General features: G+C 46.6%; 1 protein-coding gene across 4 annotated transcripts in view; it reads right to left on the bottom strand.

Annotated features, from left to right (window-relative positions):
* The window catches only part of ZNF131 (zinc finger protein 131), a 41,772-nt gene extending 35,769 nt beyond the window's left edge, over positions 1-6,003 (bottom strand). For 3 of the 4 annotated variants that reach the window (XM_048851682.2, XM_048851681.2, XM_048851683.2), the window contains exon 1: positions 5,880-6,003. The gene's annotated coding sequence lies outside the window, so the exon portion shown is untranslated. The remainder of the gene's footprint in view (positions 1-5,879) is intronic. The other variant, XM_048851684.2, reaches the window with a different exon arrangement.
* Positions 6,004-22,219: the final 16,216 nt, after the last annotated feature.

Here is a 22,219-nt window from a genome sequence, read left to right as displayed (position 1 = left end):
TTTACCACGTAGTTGCTGAACCAACAGGAGGGGATGCCATTTTAGATTTGGTTTTGGTGAGTAGTGAGGACCTCATAGAAGAAATGGTTATAGGGGACAACCTTGGTTTGAGCGATCATGAGCTAATTCATTTCAAACTAAATGGAAGGATAAACAAAAACAGATCTGTGACTAAGGTTTTTGATTTCAAAAGGGCTAACTTTAAAAAATTAAGGAAATTAGTTAGGGAAGTGGATTGGACTGAAGAACTTGTGGATCTAAAGGCGGAGGAGGCCTGGATTTACTTCAAGTTAAAGCTGCAGAAACTATCAGAAGCCTGCATCCCAAGAAAGGGGAAAAAATTTATAGACAGGAGTTGTAGACCAAGATGGATGAGCAAGCATCTCAGAGAGGTGATTAAGAAAAAGGAGAAAGCCTACAAGGAGTGGAAGATGGGAGGGATCAGGAAGGAAAGCTACCTTATTGAGGTCAGAATATGTAGGGATAAAGTGAGAAAGGCTAAAAATCAAGTAGAGTTGGACCTTGCAAAGGGAATTAAAACCAATAGTAAAATGTTCTATAGCCATATAAATAAGAAGTAAACAAAGAAAGAAGAAGTGGAACCGCTAAACACTGAGGATGGAGTGGAGGTTAAGAATAATCTAGGCATGGCCCAATATCTAAACAAATACTTTGCCTCAATCTTTAATAAAGCTAATGATGATCTTAGGGATAATGGTAGCATGACCAATAGGAATGAGGATATGGAAGTAGATATTACCACATCTGAGGCAGAAGCCAAACTTGAACAGCTTAATGGGACTAAATCGGGGGGCCCAGATAATCTTCATCCCAGAATATTAAAGGAACTGGCACATGTAATTGCAACCCCATTAGCAAGAATTTTTAATGAATCTGTAAACTCAGGGGTTGTACCGTATGATTGAAGAATTGCTAACACAGTTCCGATTTTTAAGAAAGGGAAAAAAAGTGATCTGGGTAACCTCAGGCCTGTTAGTTTGACATCTGTAGTATGCAAGGTCTTGGAAAAAAATTAAGGACACTGAGGTCAATGGTAATTGGAACAAAATACAACATGGTTTTACAAAAGGTAGATCATGCCAAACCGACCTGATCTTCTTCTTTGAGAAGGTAACAGATTTTTTAGACAAAGGAATCGCAGTGGATCTAATTTACCTTGATTTCAGTAAGGCATTTGATATGGGTCCACATGGGGAATTATTAGCTAAATTGGAAAAGATGGGGATCAGTATGAAAATTGAAAGGTGGATAGGAACTGGTTACAGGGGAGATTACAGTGGGTCATACTGAAAGGTGAACTGTCAGGCTGGAGGGAGGTTACCAGTGGAGTTCCTCAGGGATTGGTTTTGGGACCAATCTTTTTATTACTGACCTTGGCACAAAAAGTGGGAATGTGCTAATAAAGTTTGAGGATGACACAAAGCTGGGAGGTATTCCCAATGCAGAGGAGGACCGGGACATCATACAGGAAGATCTGGATGACCTTGTAAACTGGAGTAATACGATGAAATTAAATAGTGAAAAGTGCAAGGTCATGCGTTTAGGGATTAACAACAAGAATTTTTGTTATAAGCTTGGGACGCATTATTTGGAAGTAACAGAGGAGGAGAAGGACCTCGGATTATGGGTTGATCACAGGATAACTATGAGCCGCCAATGTGATATGCCCTTAAGAAAAGCTAGAGAGGGTTGGGATGCATCAGGCGAGGTATTTCCAGTAGAGATAAGGAGGTGTTAGTACCATTTTAAAAGGCACGGGTGAGACCTCACTTGGAATACTGTGTGCAGTTCTGGTCTCCCATGTATAAGAAGGATGAATTCAAACTGGAACAGGTACAGAGAAGGGCTACTAGGATGATCCGAGGAATGGAAAACCTGTCTTATGAAAGGAGACTCAAGGAGCTTGGCTTGTTTAGTCTAACCAAAAGAAGGCTGAGGGGAGATATGATTGCTCTCTATAAATATATCAGAGGGATAAATGCCACGGAGGGAGAGGAATTATTTAAGCTCAGTACCAATGTGGACACAAGAACAAATGGATATAAACTGGCCACCAGGAAGTTTAGACTTGAAATTAGACAAAGGTTTCTAACCATCAGAGGAGTGAAGTTCTGGAACAGCCTTCCAAGGGAAGCAGTGGGGGCAAAAGACCTATCTGGCTTCAAGATTAAACTTGATAAGTTTATGGAGACGGTATGATGGGATAACATGATGTTGGAAATTAATTGATCTTTAACTATTCATGGTAAATAGGCCCAATGGCCTGTGATGGGATGTTAGATGGGGTGGGATCTGAGTTACTACAGAGAATTTTTTCCTGGGTATCTGGCTGGTGAATCTTGTCCACATGCTCAGGGTTCAGCTGATTGCCATATTTGGGGTCGGGAAGGAATTTTCCTCCAGGGGGGTCAGACTGGAAGAGGCCCTAGGGGTTTTTCGCCTTCCTCTGCAGCATGGGGCATGGGTCACTTGCTGGAGGATTCTCTGCACCCTGAAGTCTTTAAACCATGATTTGAGGACTTCAAGAGCTCAGACTTAGGTGAGAGGTTTATCGCAGGGGTGGGTGAGATTCTGTGGCCTGCTTTGTGCAGGTCAGACTAGACGACCATAATGGTCCCTTCTGACCTTAAAGTCTATGATTCCATGAAATTAATTCCTGCCATAAGCAATCTCAGCTCCACTGAAACTAATGGAGTTTCACCAACCTAGATCAGCAGTGAATTTACCTCAAAGGAACCATGCTTCACTGCATGCTTTGGAAGGTTCTTGTCCATTACATGCTGCACCATGTTTTTCTCTTGTGGAAGTTCAAGCTATATGCAAAATATCCCCAAGTGACACCAAAGTGCAAAAATGCAGAACATATGTAAAGAATCCCCAGAAACAAAGAACAGTAATTGTTCTCCAGAATGGGGGGTAAGAGGTAGAATGCCTCCTATGTTCAAAAATGTCTGAAAGCCCCAAAGAACTTTCCAAACTGGACTTATCCACAGCTCATTTTTCTGAAGGCAAATCCTCTAAATCACAGAAGAACAGAGCTTTGTATATTTCACTTCATTCCCTAAGACTCATAGTTTTAGAATATTTATACGCTAAAGTGGAATACTGTAAAAAAAAAAATAAATAAAAAAAAAATCCAAAGAACGAATCTCTCAATAAATTGAAAGATAGGAGGACAGCATTATTATAAGAAATAGTTGAAACTCAAATGTTTTGATCGGGAGTCTCAAACTCAATTTACCTTAGGGCCACTGCCAATCCTCAAATCTTCCCAGCGGGCCAATAATGTCACTCTTCCTGCCCAGAACCTGGACCCCCAAAACTCCACCCCCGCACCTGTCTAAGGCTCTGGGAGGGAGTTTGGGTGGGGAGGAGGTCTGGGAGGGAATTTCGGTGCAGAAGGAGTGAGAGGTTGGGCTCTGGGATGGAGATTGGGTGCTGGGTGCAGGCTCTGGGCTGGGACAGGGGGTGGGGCTGCAGGGGGGGTGAGGTTGCAGGCTCTGGGAGGGAGGAGGGGTGGGAGAGGTTGTGTGGGAAGGGGGTGCAGGCTCTGGGAGGGAGTTTGGGGGCTGGAGGGGGTATGTGGGGAGGGGGTGCAGGCTCTGAGAGGGGGTTGGAGGGTGCAGCGCTTACCTGGGGCTCTAAGGCAGGGCCGGGTGGGGGGCCTCCGTGCACTGCTGCCTCCAGGCACCACCCCCAAAGCGTCCCATTAGCCGCAGGGAGCGGCTGGCAACCACATGGAGCAAGCTGGCAGGAAGCCGCTCAACTCCCTTGTCAGTGGTGGGCAGGGCCCGGAGCCATTGCAAATCGCCCAGGAGACAGGGGGGCGAGTGGGAGCGCCCAGGGCGGCAGGTGGGGCCAAGGGAGATACTCAGCCCCAAAACTGCTAGAACCCCGCGGGCCACATTGCGGAGGTTCTTGGGCCGCAGATGGCCCGCGGGCCGGGAGTTTGAGACCCCTGGTTTAGCTACTACTGGGATATAAGCAATCTATAAATACACACAGATAGGAACTGCTAAAATAAAAGTCACAGAAGTAATGATGGCAGGATAAATCAGTCTGTGATCACTAAATAAAGATGTAGCCTGTTATGTTATCTATTAGCTCAAAAGCCAGGATACATGTGCAGCATTAATCAAGTTGTCGGCAATAACAAAGGTTTCAGAGTAGCAGCCGTGTTAGTCTGTATTCGCAAAAAGAAAAGGAGTACTTGTGGCACCTTAGAGACTAACCAATTTATTTGAGCATAAGCTTTCGTGAGCTACAGCTCACTTCATTGGATGCTGTAGCTCACGAAAGCTTATGCTCAAATAAATTGGTTAGTCTCTAAGGTGCCACAAGTACTCCTTTTCTTTTAGCAATAAGAAAATATTTTTTAATCATAGATCTATTTGAACTACTGTCATTCACCAAGAGCTGTATGCTAATCAACAGAAAGGAAACATTGCACCAAACTGCCCAGTGTATGCTGTCACAATGGCAAAGAACCGTGTCAAGCTAACCTAGAAGTTTATTGCAGCCACCCTCTACTTTATGGAAACATACAGCTAATGTAAGCATAGGATGACCAGATAGCAAGTGTGAAAAATCAGGATGGGGGTGGGGGGTAATAGGTGCCTATATAAGAAAAGGCCCCAAAAATCGGGACATCTGGTCACCCTATGTAAGCACCATGACTCTGAGCTCATTGTTCCATCCTCATCCGAGCATAGTATGTGGCTCAATTCCAGAAGACAGGTCAAGCATTATCATATGCAAGGCCATATTCCCTCCTGCAAACCCTCAAGAAAGCACATGGTAGTGTGCAATGCATTACAGTCTCCTCTGCAGCACTGTGCCAAGACAGGACACTCATCCTCTCTCTATGGTGCATTCATTCAAGGCAAACTAGATCATATCCCTTCCATGACATGAGTCAGCTCCTTTTTTCAGCATCTCCCCAAGAGGTAGGTGTTATTTTTCTCTCTGCATCATCATCTGCCATTAGATTTGGTAATTCACTATGTTCCCTTTTCGTATTGTCCCATTGCAGCAGGGATGGAACATGGTGAAGTGGAAGAGGACACATAATGTTCCGTTCTGCGTGGCAACCCCACAGCATGGATGGAGCATGAGACAGGGTGGGATGTGTTAGGTCCCCATGCCGTTGTGACCCTGCAGCAGGGACGCAGTACAGTGACTGCCTAGCAGGAATGGAGCAAGGTGGAGCAGGACACGTCTCACGCCCTCCACCTCGTGACCACCCCCAGAAGCACGGCGGGGTGGGTAGTGTCTCGTCCCCTCTGCGTCCCCTGCAGCATGGAGCACAGTGGGGGTGGGCACGTGGCGCCCCCTGCCTTACGCCCAGCAGGCCCAGGCGGGGCTGCCACGTGCCCAAAGAGCGCAGCTTCTCCGGGTTCGAACCTCAGCGCCCCAGCCCAAGCTGGTCACATGACCTCAACTCTCGACCCCAATAGGGAAAACTTGCTGCCAATCAAATACACTCCAGCCAATTGCAAGGAAGTGGGTGACACCAAGCCAGGACACGAGCCAATGGACGTTCGCTAAGAGCCAGACGCTAGGGAAGGCGGAAGGCCTAGACGTGTGGCGCGCCCGCAGGTGTCGGATAACTCGGCGACAGAACAACGGGTTACCAGGCTGCTACGAGCGGGGACTTGGCGCGGCCGGGCCCCCACCGTGAGGCGGGCGGAAGGACCAGCCTGAGCCAGGCACCTAGCGGCGCCTCGGGCCCTGTAGTCGTTATTACGTCATCAAAGCGCGCATTAAATCGATCCCTTTTCAATCCCCCTCCCGGCCGGGGTCGCACCCCGGAGACGCGCGCGCCCCGAGGGGGGATGGACGTTGCGCCTGGTACTCACCGCGAGGAGCCTCTCGCCTCGTCTCGCCGGCTCTGCCGCTTCCTGCTCCCCCAGCTCGCCGAAAAGCGGGGAGGGCGCCGGCCAATCGCGACTCGCATTCCCGGCCTGCACCGCGTACCGGACGTGACGGCACGGTGACCTTTAGCACCACAGGGCGCCTGGGTCCAACTGACCCGGGGGACGCTGGGAGTCGTAGTCTCCGTCAGGAATGGCGTGGCGCGTTGCATTCTGGGGGGAGCCGCGGGATGGGCTCTGGAAGTTCGGGCGTACGCTACCGCGGCTGCCGAAGCGGGAGCTCGGCCCGCGCTGTGCCGGGGGTCTCCGCTCTGCGGAAGCGGGGCGGCGGCTAGAAGTGCCCCAGAGGCTGCTGTCTGCCCCCTAGCGAGGGCCCACGTGTCTCATCCCAGGGCACAGTGGCCGGTTCTAGTCCCACTCGACCAGGCCTCCGGCCTGCTGCTCGGGTCGCAGGCTTTACACTGCCGAAAACCTTCCCCGTGATCAGTATTTCCAGCTTGTTTCAAGTGTCCTGCTCTGAAGTTTTTTACCTTTAATTTTGTTTTGCCACCCCGCCCGCCCCCCCCCCCCTTCAGGCCAGGGTAGGGGCGGGGCAGGGCAGGGGGCTAGTCTCCCCAAGTTCACCGGCCGGCCATGATCCTGCTACCAACACTAACATCTGTGCCTAATCCTCCCCCTGTAGCACCACGCCCATTAACAGCACATCCTTCCTCCAGGAGAAGGAGGTTTTAGTCGAGGTGCGTCTACTACGAGCCTTGTTGACAAAGCTTGTCTACACTTTAAAATGTTGCAGCAGTGCAGCTGCAGGGCTTCGTACTTCATCTCCACGAGAAGTGGTAGCTTGGTCTCCTGTCAACCTAGTGCCTGGTGTCTGTGCCTGGTGTTAGGTTGGTTTAACTGTCGCTCAGACGTGGATTTTTCACACCCCTGAGTGATGTACTTATATCAACCTAATTTCCTAGTATAGACCAGGCCTTAGATGACTCAAAAGGATATAACATTTCAATGCCCAGGAGGGGGAAAAAGGAGACGACAATGTCACAATTTTAGGGTAAGAACATGTGTATTACCATTTTCCCCTCCAGGAGTGCCCAGTTGGGTCTCAAGCCTCCAGCAGTCACTTGCCTCTCAGCAGGGACCTATGTTCCAGTCCTTTCTGACTGGGGTTTAAGGGCTGCACAGCCCCCCTCCCATACACTGTGATAGCCTCAGGAAGCTAGTCTGCTAAAGACCAGCTCTGGGATGTGCTTTTTCTGAGGACAATGACCAGTGTAGGTCAGCCATTACAAGTTACCACACAGCTCTTCCAGAGCAAAGTATATTTATTCATACAGAGAAAACATAAATACAATAAAAAGTTCTTGCACTCTTACTAAACATACCAGAAATCACCCAACTTCCACGTGGAGAATCTGGGAAGCCAACACCCCTTCGAGCTCTTCAGTGTTGAGGTCTGCTTAGGACCAAAGGTCCTGTCTGCTGAATCAAAAGAAAGACTGCAAGTCAGTTCCAGGTCATCCTATTATACCAAAAGCCATTTTTTTTTTTTTTTGTTTCCTAGTTTTGGAAAACCCAGTCTGAACCAGTATATATAAACTATTCCAAAGGGTGGTGCTTCTCTTGAGTTGTTTAATAATCCCTGTGGCATTGCAGTAATCCTCCCCTGTGGAGTAGAACACAGTCATATACAAATAATTCATAAATGTACTGCAGTGGTCCCCGAAGCTACTGCATGGGATTGCAATATCACAGGCACTATCAACGCCAATCAACCAACCTTCCTACACCCTGTCACAATCCCAGCAATGTGAAACTAGCTATTAATGCCTCATGTCTAGGATATTAGCAAAAAAGGAGCACATTCATAAACTATCCCACAGACTTGTGACTATTATGACAGGTTCATATGTGCTCACTTGCAAAACTGATGTTACTGAGCTCATCTTTAATGGCCAGTTGGCTGTTGCTCCTTTCCCAAGGGCCATAGCTGCCTGGGCTCCCTTGTCTTGGGGCTCCGCTTCTCGTTCATAGATGGAATAACTGCTTGTACTTTAACTGTGTGTGTTAGTGAACAAATCCTACTAACAGCAAACAAAATGAAAATTCAGTGAAATTCAATTGAATATTTTTAAATAGTCCTTGGCAAAACCTGCATTTCTAGGTATTCAAAGCTTCCAGCAGCTGTTCAATAGCTTGTTTTGTTCATAACATAAAAACACAGAATGGCTGCCGTAGCTTTATTTGTGCCAACTAATTGTAATTTAATGTCAAATTAATAACCTTCAGTAGGAGAGATGCAATTCCTGGCACTGTACTGGGAAAAATGTGAAACCAGCAATAGTTCATGGAAATGATTTTATGGCCTCTAATCATTTCCAGATGATCAAATTATTGTATACAATTTGTGACTGCAACTAAATTGACACTGGTACTTTACAAATAACTTCTCATAAAGTAGGATTCAGTTTTGAAAAGCACCCCATTATTTTGTATATGTCATTTCCACATTATACATATACATGTACAAACAAGGAAAAACAATTCAGTCTTTCTGGAAATGACTTAACAAATGTAGTTGCTTTCCTGAGTAATTAGAAATGACATAAAATACAGCAGCTAAATAAATGTGTTTGCTTTTTTCCCACTTACCTTCCTGTGGCTGTTGATGTTTTAAAACAAATTTACCCTGTCTTATGGTTACAGGCCTACCTAGTACCTTCTCTAGTCTATCAGAGTGCTTAGGGTTGCCACCTTTCTAATTATTCATAACTGGACCCCTGAGGTCCCACCTTCTGCCCCACCTTTTCTCCAAGGCTGCGTTCCTGCTTCGCCTCTTCCCTCAAGGGTCTGCCCTTCTCTGTCTCTTCTCCCAAGGTCCTGCCCCCATTGCTCACTCCTCTTCTGCCCTCACTTGCTGGATTGTCTCCACCTCCCTTCCCCCGCTCCCGCTGGGTTCCCTCTGCTCTGGGGCTGGGACGGGAGCGGCTGCAGCCTGACAAGGAGCTTGCCTGCAATAGGAAGCAGCCCCAGCTGAGCAGGGGGGGCACAGGTTAATGACCTAGTGCCCACCCCTCAGTAACCGGGCTTTTGGTCTGGTCAATACATCTGACCAGACACTGGCAGGTCCCATTTTCTACCAGACTTTTTTCTTCAAGAAATTTCCGGTAAAAAAACGGGCATCTGGCAACCCTAAAATGGCACCCGGACACAAGCCATTGGACTGTCCAGGTAAATAAAAAATTAGACTGTCAGGGTAAAACCTGGACAGGTGGTAGCCCTACTCAGGCCTTATGCCTTTGTCTGTCCTAAGGTGGAAGCCCACGATTCTCCCATCTGACACCGGACTCTGGATCAACTGTGCTTCCCTAACAGGTTCAATTGGGTTTGGTATCTATGGTTCTTCCCTTCAGGAGTCGGTAACCAGCAGTGAATACTGTGACCAGACAGCATTCATAAACCAAAGTATTGATTAATCTTAACAGTAGGAACTAGGCATAATATAATAAAAGTATTTTCACACAGCAAAAGATCTACATGATTATCTATTTCAGAGTAACAGCCGTGTTAGTCTGTATTCGCAAAAAGAAAAGGAGTACTTGTGGCACCTTAGAGACTAACCAAATAAATTGGTTAGTCTCTAAAGTGCCACAAGTACTCCTTTTCTTTTTATGATTATCTATTGTACCTAAAGCCCGACCATCCTTTGATGGGAGCCCTCACTCTAGAAAGGGTTCTTCAGACACTCCCAGCAGTGTCTGCAATTGTCAGTCTATTGCCTCTCAAACAGCTTCCCAAGACTCCCTCCCTGCAGAGAAAGGGTCACCTTTTTGTCTACTCAGAAGTCCTCTGTCTTCTCACTTTCCCAGGATTGGACCCTGCTGCCCAAAACCAGATAGGTGAGCTCTGCAGAGGATCAGTGGCAGAACATCAAAGCGAATAGCTCTTGCATTGTCCCTTAAGTTTTGGCAGAAGGGTGTCTCTCTCAAGATATTTTCCCATTTCCTGCTTGTTTTCCCAACAGACAGTTATATCATCATATTCATACAGTAAACATTACAATAACCTGGTCACAGTACAGTATTAATAAATTATTACAGAGCAGCCCCACTTCCACCACAGCCAGATTCTGATCTAACACCACTTCACCATATACATTTAACATCATTGTCATTGGCTTCAGTGGAATTACTCCTCTTTATGCTGGTGCAATACCACCACTGGTGTCCATGCAGTTCTCACTGGGGAGTATTTTACACCCTCTGGGCACTCACTTGTCACAGGTATAAATGACCAGACAAGGTGGAAAGCAGTGAAGAATCAAACTCTGACTCATTAATTTTCAGATGTGGTTAGCGGAAAACAGAAAGGCCTGATCTTCAGCTGGTGTAAACTGGCATAAGCTTATTTAAATTACTGGAGCTATGTCAATTCACATACACTGTAGATTTGGCCAAGTTACATCTGTTGAGCAGTTACATCTCTTCAGCCAAGAAATTTTAATTTTTTACCCCTCCCTTTTCTTCATCATTTCTCCTTTTCCCTGCTACAAACTTGAAACCAAACCAAAACTCCTGCTGAGCTTGTTTAATAAAGTTATTTTCGTAATTACTGCTAGTTTCAGTTCTTGATCCAGAGATATCCTGGATCCTTTATGATTCAAAATCAAATTTATGTTCCTTCTGTTTCCTCTCTTATTGCACAGCGGATTTCCTGGTGCAATGAAATTCAATAATATCTTGTTAATGGATCTGGTTAGACTAGAAGGTTGAGAAATTGTCTACCGTCCCCTTCTTGTTTTCTAATTTACTGAATTGCATTAGGAATGATGAGTCCTTTCATGATAGCACTCAGTTGTTTTTACAAAAATGCAGCTAAAGGTTTGTTCAATATCACTATGAGTCTAATTCTTGTTGAAAGAACAGAATTTTGAATGGCATGTAATCAAGCTGACTGAAATACAATTAAGGCACCTAGTACTGTGGGCTCAAAATGCTGTATAACAATTAAGAAGTACTGACCATTCCCACAAAGGGTTTAATCTCATCACCTTCTCCCTATCTTGGTAGGTTTGTTTGTTATTTATTAGTCTGTATTTTTGTCTGTTGTCCTATCTTTTTCCTCTTCCTCCCCATCTTTCGTAGCTTTTATTTCTTTCCTTCTCACCTCCTGCTTTACCCTCCTAATTGCCCCATTTGGGGACAGCTGGATGATGGATGTTTATACCAGTCCACCCACATGATAGAATTTAATTTAGGAGAATGAGAGCAGGGCTAGGACCTGACAGACCTCTCTCAAGACATGCTGTCTGGCTATTTATTTATTTTGGGGAGTGGATTAAAGGGAAAATCTATCCATTTGTGCTGCAGTGTAGAGGAACTATTGAAAGGACCCTTACTCACCCAATACTGATTTTTAAATTCAGTTGCAATATGCAAACAAGATCGCAAAGTGCTACTGTGACTCTCAGGCATCATCAGCTACTGTGATCAGACTTTGGGTCACATTTTGATACTACTCATTTTTGGAAGTACCTTACTCTCGGCATAGTCCCACAGAAATGAATAGGACTATTTGTGAGGTAAGGTGCTACTCCATGTAAGGGTCTTAGTTTGTCTCTGGTGACAGAGTTATGGGCCAACTTTTTTCCAGGCATGTTCAAAAAATCTAAGCACTTCCAGAAAATCAGAAGCCACCCAGCTGCCATCCCCTGCAATACTCCCCACTGTCCTCCAAAAAATGTTCCTTACTATTGTCTGGAACATCGCAGGTGGTACTTGTCCTTTGCAGTGAGTATAACAGATAAGGTTGAAGCTATATCCACTTGACTATCTTTGCGTTACATAATTATTTTATCTATTGGTAGCTAATCAATTTTAAACTATCTTTATGGTGCGTTATCTTTAGAGCTGCCTAATTTTGTTACTGAATTCCTTTAGAACCCTGTGATGGGGTGGAACATAAGAAGGGCTGTACTGGGTCAGATCAAAGGTCCATCTAGCCCAGTATCCTGTCTTCTGACAGTGGCCAATGCCAGGTGCCCCAGAGGGAATGAACAGAACAGGTAATCACCAAGTAATCCATCCTCTGTCACCCATTCCCAGCTTCGGCAAACAGAGGCTAGGGACACCATCTCTTCCCAATGTAGCTAATAGCCATTAATGGTCCTTGTGACACTGCACCCCATGTTCTTCGCAGTGATATTATGATGATATGATTATGACATAATTATAATGTATTTTATGCAAGATAAGTCATGTGAGGTGTCATTGGAAAATTTATGATTTGCTGAATACGATTATCCTATTTGTATGCATGTATCTTTTTTGTATCTGAAGTTATGAATATAGACTATGCATCTATATTTCAAATGTAGTTACACCTGGGTAATGCCCACTAGACAAGATGCATTCAGTCTAGATAGTGGGTGGGGAAGGGCCTATTCAGGGCAATGGGCCAATAGAAAAAAACAATAGGCCTTAGGAGAAGCTTATCTCCCACTTGGGAAGCCTCCCTGAAAATGCTACAGACAGTCTCCAAGTAATGGCTGGAAAGCGGGGAAATTGGCTGCTGTCTGTTGCATTTATTTGAGTGGCTTGGGTGAAGCTGGTAGCTCAGTTTGGATGTGTGGCGCCACCTGCTGTTGTGTTGGGTGATAACAGGACCTGGGTTAGGCTGGCTGTGTCCCCAAGCGGTATGAGCAGGGCCAACCCAACTGAGTGGTTAGAGGGGCCCAGCGGTTCCCACAGTGCCAAGACTGCGTGCCAGGGGTGACAACCCATCACAGACCTATCCTCCAGGAACTTATCTAGTTCTTTTTTGAACCATTATAGTCTTGGCCTTCACAACATCCTCTGGCAAGGAGTTCCACTGTGCATTGTGTGAAAAAAAACCAACTTCCTTTTGTTTGTTTTTAACCTGCTGCCTATTAATTTTGGTCTGACCCAGTATGGCTGTTTTTATATAGAGAACCTCAGACAGCACCCACCTCTCCTCAAAAGTGTCTTAGGGAGCCAACAGATGCTGCCCAGAGGAACTCTGCCCGGATATAAGAGCCAAAGGAGGAATGAAAGTAGGCCCCACAGTCACAGAGCACCCCCCTCGCCCAGCATCCCCCTTCTGGTATTATATGGCCACTTTGGCCAACACCAGGAGGAGGTTGATGAGGAGGTCTCATGACTTCGTGGGGCTACGGACTGGATATGCATAGATCAGGAAATGTGGGGAAAACCTTAGGAGAAGGTTCTGGAGGAGTCGGAAAAGGGGGCTGTACCTAGCACACTTCAAACCAACATATGCCAGGGTCTCCCTCACTCCTCAAAAAGGACAGGTATTGGGGATGCAGATGAACTGCGCCAGGTACACGCCCGTGGCAGCTCCATGAAGGAGCTGCCAGCTGATTTACCTGGCAGGCTGTGGAACCAAAGTTGAATACAGCCTGGCCCACTGGGCCCAGAAAATGGGCAGTGGAGAGGGTCCTCCAAGTTCCCTAGAGCAGCTGCGTGGGACACAGCCAATCAGAAAAGAGGCTATAGGAGCAGCCAATCAGGGCCCAGCAGGCTCATATAAAGGGGCCACAGTGAATTCAGTCTGCTGGGAGAACAAGGAAGGTGCTCCTGGCTGCCTGTTGGGACTTGACAAAGATAAGGGCTGTGGGGAAGTGGCCCAAGGAAACACATGTTAAAGGGGCATGGCATGTGGCTGGTATTTAGAGGGTCCCTGGGTTGGGGCCCAGAGTAATGGGCAGGCTTGGGGGGGGTCCCCCCAACAGCCACTGGGAAAATGGCTATGCCCCAAGAAAAGGGAATTTAGACAGGCCCAGGGAAGGGACTGTACGTGGAAGTGTTCCCCCCCCAAACACACACCCAGAAAGGGGCTGAACTGAGGCTGACCCAGATGGAGAACCAGGGCCAGAGAGCTAAAGGATAGGTGTCAAGTCCTACTGCCTAGTTTACTAGAAAGCCCATAAAATCATAGATACAAGCAAATACTAATTTATTATATACAATATTGGGCACAATTCATTGTTGAGCTGCAATCTCTTTGAGACTGGCTCCATCAGCACAATGGGCCTATAAAGCTGGTGGATCCAGCCACTGGGGACTCCTCCTAACATAGGGAGTCCCTGCATGGTGTAGAGACAGTGTACATCTCTATGCCATCCTGCTCACAGCCAGCGATGCGGACATCGTTGGGGAAAAGAGGATGTGGCTGAAGTGCCACCTATCTCTGGCGGTTCCTCAGGGTAGCAATGACCCATTGAGACCTTGGGCCCTGAAGCTGCTCTAACTGGCACGGGGGGGGGGGGGGGGGGTCAAGCTATAAATAGCCAAGCCTCTGGCTGGTCCAAGAATAACTGAGGTACACTGTGCCACCTTTGCCCCTCCTTGTGTCCTGGGCTATTTATAGCTTGACAGCACCTGAGAATCAGAGCCAGTGCTTAAATATATTTTATGTTTTATCGTGTTTGTTAGAAGCCAATATAGTTTAACTGTAACTCTGAGAAATACCTCATTATTCTTTGTGCTCAGTAGTTTATTCTATACCTATATGAACAAAATCGCCTACTTCATTGAACCCCCTTCCAACATCCATTGCCTGCTTTTGAAAGAGTACCATTGCTACTTTTGTCACCATTAACCACTTCTATATTTTTCTATCACTCCTTTCTTACTACAGCATCATATGACCCCTCCACAATTGCCATCAGCAAAAGTCCAGAGAAAGCTGTATTCATTTGTATGATGCACTAAAACTCCTGGGCAGCTGGACTTAGCTGGATCTTGGAAATATATCAATCCTCAGTAAGGAAAGATTTTGCCTCCAGATGCAAGATGATTCTGAGAACACTGAAGAAAGTATATGGATTGAGTGTGATCAGCCTTTCCCATTGGGTGGCAGAGATCTCTCACCACTGATTTGTTTCATGTGCTAACTATGAACATTTAAAGCAACCTAAACATTCTACTTGTATGATCTATGTAACAGGGAGAAAAACTGTTACCATAGTTCCCCTTATTTATTTTGATGTAGCTGTTGCCAAAAATTCTCTGATCTAAGGATATGTGAGGGATTAATGAGCTGAATTAGAAGCCCTGTTCAATTTGTGGTCTAGAATTTCATGGCTATCACTTCCCAGCAGCAGCGATTAGTAGATTTTAAAGTCAGATGGGAGCATTAGATTATCTAGTCTGACTTTCTGTATAACACAGGCCATAGAATTTTACTCAGTTACCCTTGTAGTGAGCTCAGGGACTTGTGATGAATCTTTTTGTTATCCGAAAGCTCAAGATAGTCTCATGCATACCTTGGAATTGCTGTTTTGTGGCTGACATGGCTTTATTTTCATTCCCAGTGCAAACCAGACATATGCTGTTAAGCAAGAGGAAATCCTTTTTTGTAAACCCCCTCAATAACAGCTTATAGTGAAGAGATTCCAGGTTTCAGATTGCAGGTTAAATTGCTTACAGAAGGAAATAAGAGACTTGTGTGAGCTATGCCTCATACAGTGTTAGTGATGGGGGAGAGAGGAGGCCAGTCTCAGTTCACTTTCCCCTCCACCATCTGTGCTTTCTGTTTCATGATAGTCAAAATTATGCTTATAAAATGAAATGTTCAGAAAATTGTAACTTAGGGTATGTCTACACTATGAAATTAGGTCGAATTTATAGAAATCGGTTTTGTAGAAAGCGGTTTTATACAGTCGATTGTGTGTGTCCCCACACAAGTGCTCTAAGTGCATGTAGTCGGCGGAGTGTGTCCACAGTACCAAGGCAACCGTTGACTTCCGGAGCGTTGCACTGTGGGTGGCTATCCCACAGTTTCCGCAGTCTCCGCCGCCCATCTGAATTCTGGGTAGAAATCCCAGTGCCTGATGGGGCTAAAACATTGTCGTGGGTGGTTCTGGGTACATATCGTCAGGCCCCCGTTCCCTCCCTCCCTCCATGAAAGCAAGGGGAGACAATCGTTTTGCGCCTTTTTTCTTGAGTTACCTATGCAGACGCCATACCACGGCAAGCATGGAGCCCGCTCAGCAAACCGTCACTTTATGTCTCCTGGGTGCTGGCAGACATGGTATTGCATTGCTACACAGCAGCAGTTAATTGCCTTTTGGCAGCAGACAGTGCAGTATGACTGGTAGCCGTCATCGACGTAGTCCTGGGTGCTCTTTTAATCAGGCGCCTGGGCAAACATGGGAGTGACTCAGCCAGGTCGTTTCCCTTTTAAGTTTCGTCTCATGGCGATTCAGTCCTACCGGCAGTGCACTGTCTTTTAATCTCCAGCCAGCAGAAGATGATGGCTAGTTGTCATACTGCACCGTCTTCTGCTGAGCACTCAGGAGATGATGACGGCTAGCGGTCGTACTGCACAGTCTGCTGCCAGCAAGATGTATAAAGATAGATGAAGTGGCTGAAAACAAGAAATAGACCAGATTTGTTTTGTATTCATTTTCTCCTCCCTCCCTCCTTCCCTCTGTGAAATCAACAGCCTGCCAAACCCAGTTTTGAGTTCTATCCTTAAGGTTTTGAGTTCTATCCTTGAGGGACCATTCAGTTTCTCGCAAAGCCACCCCCTTTGTTGATTTTAATTCGCTGTAAGCCAACCCTGTAAGCTATGTCATCAGTCGCCCCTCCCTCCGTCAGGGCAACAGCAAACAATCGTTCCACGCCTTTTTTCTGTGCAGACGCCATACCACGGCAAGCATGGAGCCCGCTAAGATCACTTTGGCAATTAGGAGCAGATTAAACACCACGCTCATTATCCAGCAGTATATACAGGACCAGAACCTGGCAAAGCGATACCGGGCGAGTAGGCGACGTCAGCGCAGTAACGTGAGTGATGAGGACATGGACACAGACTTCTCTCAAAGCACAGGCCCTGGCAATGTGGGCATCATGGTGCTAATGTGCCAGGTTCATGCCGTGGAACGCCGATTCTGGGCTCGGGAAACAAGCACAGACTGGTGGGACTGCATAGTGTTGCAGGTCTGAGACGATTCCCAGTGGTTGCGAAACTTTCGCATGCGTAAGGGCACTTTCATGGAACTTTGTGACTTGCTTTCCCCTGCCCTGAGGCGCAAGAATACCAAGATGAGAGCAGCCCTCACAGTTGAGAAACGAGTGGCGATAGCCCTGTGGAAGCTTGCAACGCCAGACAGCTTCCGGTCAGTTGGGAATCAATTTGGACTGGTCAAATCTAGTGTGGGGGCTGCTGTGATGCAAGTAGCCACTGCAATCAAAGATCTGCTGATATCAAGGGTAGTGACCCTGGGAAATGTGCAGGTCATAGTGGATGGCTTTGCTGCAATGGGATTCCCTAACTGTGGTGGGGCCATAGACGGAACCCATATCCCTATCTTAGCACCAGAGCACCAAGCCGGCGAGTACATAAACCGTAAGGGGTACTTTTCGATAGTGCTGCAAGCACTGGTGGATCACAAGGGACGTTTCACCAACATCAACGTGGGATGGCCGGGAAAGGTGCATGATGCTCGCATCTTCAGGAACTCTGGTCTGTTTCAAAAGCTGCCAGAAGGGACTTTATTCCCAGACCAGAAAATAACTGTTGGGGATGTTGAAATGCCTATATGTATCCTTGGGGACCCAGCCTACCCCTTAATGCCATGGCTCATGAAGCCGTACGCAGGCAGCCTGGACAGTAGTCAGGAGCTGTTCAACTACAGGCTGAGCAAGTGCAGAATGGTGGTAGAATGTGCATTTAGACGTTTAAAAGCGCGCTGGCGCAGTTTACTGACTCGCTTAGACCTCAGCGAAACCAATATTCCCACTGTTATTACTGCTTGCTGTGCGCTCCATAATATCTGTGAGAGTAAGGGGGAGACGTTTATGGCGGGGTGGGAGGTTGAGGCAAATCGCCTGGCTTCTGGTTTCACACAGCCAGACACCAGGGCAGTTAGAAGAGCACAGGAGGGCGCGGTGCACATCAGGGAAGCTTTGAAAACCAGTTTCATGACTGGCCAGGCTACGGTGTGAAAGTTCTGTTTGTTTCTCCATGATGAAAGCCCCTGCCCCTTGGTTCACTCTACTTCCCTGTAAGCTAACCTCCCTCCCCTCCTCCCTTCGATCACTGCTGTCAGAGGCAATAAAGTCATTGTTTCACATTCATGCATTCTTTATTTATTCATCACACAAATAGGGGGATAACTACCAAGGTAGACCGGGAGGGGTGGTGGAGGAGAGAAGCACCAGGAGAGGTGGTGGAGGGAAGGACAAGGCCACACAGCACTTTAAAAGTTTAAAACTTTAAAACTTATTGAATGCCAGCCTTCTGTTGCTTGGGCAATCCTCTGGGGTGGAGTGGCCAAGAGGCCGGAGGCCCCCTCACCGCGTTCTTGGGCGTCTGGGTTTTGAGGCTATGGAACTTGGGGAGGAGGGTGGTTGGTTACACAGGGGCTGGAGCGGCCGTCTGTGCTCCTGCTGCCTTTCCTGCAGCTCAGCCATACGCTGGAGCATATTGGTTTGATCCTCCAGCAGCCTCAGCATTGAATCCTGCCTCCTCTCATCACACTGCTGCCACATTTGAGCTTCAGCCCTCTCTTCAGCCCACCACTTACTCTCTTCAGCCCGCCACCTCTCCTCCTGGTCATATTGTGCTTCCTGCACTCTGACATTGTCTGCCTCCATGCAGTCGTCTCTGCTATGTCCATGTGGGAGAACACCATGAGCTCAGAGAACATTTCATCACGAGTGCATTTTTTTCACCTTCTAATCTTCACTAGCCTCTGGGAAGGAGAAGATCCTGTGATCATTGAAACACATGCAGCTGGTGGAGAAAAAAAAAAAGAGGCAGTGGTATTTAAAAAGACACATTTTCTAGAACAATGGCTACACTCTTTCACGGTAAACCTTGCTGTTAACATTACATACACAGCACATGTGCTTTCGTTCCAAGGTCTCATTTTGCACCCCCACTCCCCCCCCCCGCCCGGCTAACAGCGGGGAACATTTCTGTTCAGCCACTAGCAAACAGCCCAGCAGGAACGGGCACCTCTGAATGTCCCCTTAAGAAAAGCACCCTATTTCAACCAGGTGACCATGAATGATATCACTCTCCTGAGGACCACACAGAGAGATAAAGAACGGATCTTGTTTGAACGCCAGCAAACATACACTGCAATGCTTTGTTCTACAATGATTCCCGAGTACGTGCTACTGGCCTGGTGTGGTAAAGTGTCCTACCATGGTGGACGGAATAAGGCTGCCCTGCTCTGACACCTTTTGCAAAGGCTTTGGGAGCACATACAGGAGAGCCGCAAATGCCAGGGCAAATTAATCCTTTCACATGCTTGCTTTTAAACCATGTATAGTATTTTAAAAGGTACACTCACCAGAGGTCCCTTCTCCGCCTGCTGGGTCCAGGAGGCAGCCTTGGGTGGGTTCGGGGGGTACTGGCTCCAGGTCTAGGGTGAGAAACAGTTCCTGGCTGTCGGGAAAACCGGTTTCTCCGCTTGCTTGCTGTGAGCTATCTACAACTTCATCATCATCATCATCTTCCTCGTCCCCAAAACCTGCCTCTGTGTTGCCTCCATCTCCATTGAAGGAGTCAAACAACATGGCTGGGGTAGTGGTGGCTGAACCCCCTAAAATGGCATGCAGTTCATCATAGAAGCGGCATGTTTGGGGCTCTGACCCAGAGCGGATGTTTGCCTCTCTGGTTTTCTGGTAGGCTTGCCTCAGCTCCTTAAGTTTCACGCGGCACTGCTTCGGGTCCCTGTTATGGCCTCTGTCCTTCATGCCCTGGGAGATTTTGACAAATGTTTTGGTCTTTCAAAAACTGGAACGGAGTTCCGATAGCACGGATTCCTCTCCCCATACAGCGATCAGATCCCGTACCTCCCGTTTGGTCCATGCTGGAGCTCTTTGGCGATTCTGGGACTCCATCATGGTCACCTCTGCTGATGAGCTCTGCATGGTCACCTCTGCTGATAAGCTCTGGCCAGCGTGGCAAGGTGCAGGTGACCATGCAAACAGGAAAGTGAAATTCAAAAGTTCGTGGGCCTTTTCCTGTCTACCTGGCCAGTGCATCTGAGTTGAGAGTGCTGTCCAGAACGGTCACAATAGAGCACTCTGGGATAGCTCCTGGAGGCCAATACCATCTAATTGCGTCCACAGTACCCCAAATTTGACCCAGCAAGGCTGTTTTAAGTGCTAATCCACTTGTCAGGGGTGGATTAAGGAAATCGATTTTAAGAGCCCTTTAAGTAAAAAAAAAGGGCTTCATCGTGTGGACGGGTGCAGGTTTATGTCGATTTAACGCTGCTAAATTCGACCTCAACTCCTAGTGTTGACCAGGCTTATTTACTGAATTGTTTGAGAAAGCTATTATCAACTGCTATATCTGTAAGGCAAAGGAGTCAGCATGTTCTTTTGTTATCTTTAGATTTTTCAAAGGAAAGGTGTGGTTAGCAAAGATATGCATTTACATTTACTCAGTTGTTTCTGCTGTTTTTCAAACTCTGGGCGAGATCCTGATCTCCCATATACAAGTTACACTCGTTAACTCCACTGACATCAGTGCAGTTACTCCCAATTTATACTGGTGTAAGTGAGGTCAACATTGTGTCTTCTTATTTTTATTTCCTTTGGTGAGCAGTTGTGATCATGAAGCAGGGAGGAGGAGGAAGCAATTCTAGCATTTTTCTCCTGAGGATGGTATTGTCTTTTAAACGATCCTTTTTTCTGTCTTGTCAGTCCAGAAAAAGACAAAAAGGCTAAGAACAATGTAAATACTGTACAACCATGAGACCATTAAAAAAGGAACAATGCAATGTTTTAGTGTTTGAAAAGGGCTGTCTGCAGCCTTTTGTGCTGAAGTCAAAGTAAATGCTAAACATTTTCATGTTATTTACTTTTATTAACACATCTTATAAATTCAGCAGGCAGTGGCTGGGTCACTGTGTGGATGGTAGACCTTTAGAGCAAACCCACCCAGTGTAGAAAGGACATAGCTAATTCAGATAAGATACATAGATAACATGGCATTTTTATATGTGTGTTCACTGTAATATATACTTGTGTATATTTGTAATCCCTGATCATGAATTGTAACATACAATATTGCATCTTCAGAGGTAAATGAGATTTTTCACAAGGAGCTTCTTTGACAACACCAGGATTTGCAGTTTTGGAGATGGCAGAATGGTTTTGTCCTTGGTTGCTTGCACAAAGTATTTTAGGAAATGAAGATTGTTATAGTTCTCTCTGCAATGAATTGAAGAAATCTGCAGTTTTGTGAGGAATCCTCATCAGTTATTATATAAGTGATTCTCTTAAGACTGTTTTAAATCCTAAAATTTGACCAGATAGTGATAAATGTGATAAACTACCATTAGTAAGACTACACCACAACTTTTGTAATGCTGTCCCCCTTTCTGAACAAAGATTTCCAGAGCCAGAAACACTGCCTGCAAAAAAGGTAGTTGAACTAGGAAATTTATATCTTCCAGTTTTGTCATTTCAGATAATAACGGGGCAAGGAATTTTAATCCTTATGATATTTACTTTATTTTATGATGTGAAGGTTAGGGTGCAGGAAAGGCTTTGGACTACAGTAACTCCTCACTTAAAGTCATCCTGGTTAACGTTGTTTCGTTGCTGATCAATTAGAGAACATGCTCATTTAAAGTTGTGTAATGATCCCTTCTAACGTCGTTTGGCAGATGCCTGCTTTGCCCACTGCTTGCAGGAAGAGCAGCCCGTTGGAGCTAGCTGGTGGGGGCTTGGAACCAGAGTGGACCAGCAGCCCCCCTGTCAGGTCCCCACTCCCCTAAGTTCCCTGTGCGGCAGCTGCCCAGCAGGCTATCAATTATCAAGCTGTCCCTCCCCCCACTGCCATGTGCTGCTCCTGCTCTCTGCTTTGGAGCTGCTCCCAGGAGCCTCCTGCTTGCTGTGCGGGGGGCCTAATGTCAGGGTGTCCCCCTCCCCCCTGGTCCTGCACCCCACTTACCCTATCTCCATGGGGATGGGGATGACACGACAGGGCTCAGGATGGAGGGAGCTTCCTGGGAGCAGCTGCTGTCTCAACTTGCTGATCTACTTAAAAAGGCAATGTACTTACCGTGGTGTCAGCGTACTTAAAGGGGCAATGCACATCTCTCTCTCTCTCTCTCTCTCTCTCTCTCTCTCTCTCTCACACACACACACAAGGTGTGTGTCTCTGTCTGCCGTGCTGTCTCCCCTCCCTCCATTCATGCTGCCTTGTAGAGTGTGAGGCTACATTAGCAATAATGGGTTAACCCTTGAGGGCTCAGCCAAAAGTTCATCATTTAGCAGTAAGGCATTCTCTGGGAAATATCCCACCCTCTTCCA

This window comes from Caretta caretta, chromosome 5 (genome assembly GCF_965140235.1).
Source record: "Caretta caretta isolate rCarCar2 chromosome 5, rCarCar1.hap1, whole genome shotgun sequence".
Lineage (NCBI taxonomy): Eukaryota > Metazoa > Chordata > Testudines > Cheloniidae > Caretta > Caretta caretta.
This window is presented reverse-complemented; position numbering and strand designations above follow the sequence as displayed.